The following is a 2,590-nucleotide window of genomic DNA, read 5'->3' on the forward strand; positions in this document are numbered from 1 at the left end:
GTGTGTGTGTGTGTGTGTGTGTGTGTGTGTGTGTGTGTGTGTGTGTGTGAGAGAGAGAGAGAGAGAGAGAGAGAGACTCTGCTGGGACTTACATTGTGCCCTGGCCTTGGATGATCCATCACTTGCTGACAAGAACTCACCTCCCACAAATAAAGTTATGACAAGCATCCCCAACCCATTCTTTCAACTGTCACATCCCCATTTCCATCATCTCCAACATTATAAGCCATCAGCTAAGCTGTTTGTCACGGTCTCTGACATGGGCTTGGTGGCTCCAGAAAGGGCTGAGTTGAGATACAGCTTGGTCTTGGAGAGAGTTGGAGGGGGAGAAGAGAGGTTTATGCCTTGATCCTCCAATAGATCCTAGCCTCGAAAAGAAAAGCAGGGCAAATTCCTGGGAAAGCAGCCTGGTATGGTAGATAGAGCATTGGATTTACATTCAGAAAAGCCTGTTTTAGATATTTATTAGTTGTGAAACCTGGGCAAATCATTTAGTCCCTCTCACCCTTAGTATTCTTGTCTATATAATGAAGATAATAATGATATCTGCTTCACAGGGTTGTTGTGAGTATCAAATGAAATTATGTATATAAAGCATTTTGTAAGCCTTAAAGCACTATGTTCCTCCTCCTCCTCCTCCTTCTTCTTGTTATAATAATAATAATAATTATTATTATTACTCCTCCTACTACATACTTTTTTACTCTTGGTTTTCCCCTTGCTTGAGAGCCCCTCCTGCCTCTTCCTCCCTCTTTCCTTTCCTCCTTTCCATCCATTCAAATCTTTCCTCAGTGTTGTCAAATCAAATTACATAGGACATGAAAAAACTAGGAGAGATCACAGACCACAAAACATTGGAACTGGAAGAAATCTTAGAGATCTTATAGTCTGATCTTATTTTATAGATGATGGAAATAAGGTCCAAAGAGATTAGATAAAAAACTTCGATTCAACAAACTTTTTTAAAAATTAAACACCAAGTATATGTCAGGTGCTGAGCATACAAAGACAAAAACAAAAACAGCCCCTATCCTCAAGGAGCTTGCAATACACTAGATTTGTCCAAGTTGAACTGGTAGTAAGTAGTAGAACTACTACTATTAATTTACTATTACTATTACTATAACTACTATTAACTAATCAGTAAATATTTGTTGAATAGAATAAATAAGGGTATGATAATATGGGAATGAGCACATAGTACATGACTAATACATATTTTTGATCATATGGTTGAAGGTGAATGTGTTTGTGTATATATACATAATATATACATATATAATTTTAATGGAAGCTATAAGTGAAGACACTAATTTACATACTATATTAATTAAAACATCATCTATACCCTTAAAATAAGATCTCTTTGAAAGGGGGAAATGTATATGTAGAGACACATGTGTATATACATATATGTATGTATGTACGTATGATTATAGGCCACATTTATATTTTATACAAGCTAGATTTTGAATGAAAAAATACAGCCTATATTCAGACTGATATGATACCTACATAAATTTTATGATGATGGACTAAACCATCAGTTGACAGATCTCATGAACAAATCTTTCTATGTGAAGATTAGAACAATCCACACCTAAGATGGGTTAGGGCCTTCTCTAGGGTACTGTGAATTAGAGTACAATACAATACAACAAACATGTATTAAGCTCTACTCTCTGTAGAGCGCTATGCCAGGAGATACAGCTTATATAATGGCAAAGTGGTACACTTTGGGTTCCAGGAGAATAGACAACAAACATACTCTACCTAGACTTTATATCCCTCCTCACAACACCCAAGCACAGTGTTCTGCCAACCATAGCATCTGCTCAGTAAATGAGTGAATGAGAAAGATATGGTCTCTGCCCTCATGGAGCTCACAGTCTAATGAGAGAATAAGGCACCAAAAAAGGTAACCATAATGCACAATATTTTGTAAAGTACATTAGAAAGATGCAAAGTGTTGTTTAGGAACATAGTGCTGGTAATGAGGATGGTGGGGAAGGAGCGAGCACCTGGGACAGGGAGTGGAAGGGAAAGTAGGGGGAAGGAGGTGAGGTCTGCAAGTACAGAAAATGATCTGGATGAGTCATCAGGTGTGAGGCATGAAATGGACAAGCATATGGGCAAAAGCATCCCTACCAGTCAGGAGGGAAACAGTGGGAATCCCAGGAGAATCAGCCTTTCCACTCACTCTCATTCTACATTTACTACCCTGTAACCATCAGATAAATCAATTATGAATGCAGCTTTGCAAGAATGGAATACAACATAACAGCAAACAGTTGTCCTATCTGTATCCCTCCTCCCCTTGCTTTCTACTGCTTGTGCCTAAACGAAAAGCCTGGATCCAGGGATAAGGAGCAGGTAGAGGAGACAGGGGCTTTTGCCTAGCCAGGTGGAAGTAGAATACTGCTCATCCTTCAAGGACAGACTCAGATATCACTTCCTCCATGAAGTCCTCCTTGAGCCCCTACCCAATTCTGATCTTCCCCCCCTGGAACCTTCATAACAATTAATTTGTACCTCTATATCCTGCCTTTTGTTGTAAACATGTAGTGTGTGTGTGTGTGTGTGTGTGTGT

At 39.0% G+C, this 2,590-nt stretch overlaps 1 pseudogene; it reads left to right on the forward strand.

Moving 5' to 3' along the window:
* LOC114046664 overlaps positions 1–2,590 on the forward strand; it is a 122,597-nt pseudogene that overhangs the window by 26,412 nt on the left and 93,595 nt on the right.

The sequence above is a fragment of the Vombatus ursinus genome, unplaced genomic scaffold (genome assembly GCF_900497805.2).
Source record: "Vombatus ursinus unplaced genomic scaffold, bare-nosed wombat genome assembly UNPS02014785.1, whole genome shotgun sequence".
Taxonomy (NCBI): Eukaryota; Metazoa; Chordata; class Mammalia; order Diprotodontia; family Vombatidae; genus Vombatus; species Vombatus ursinus.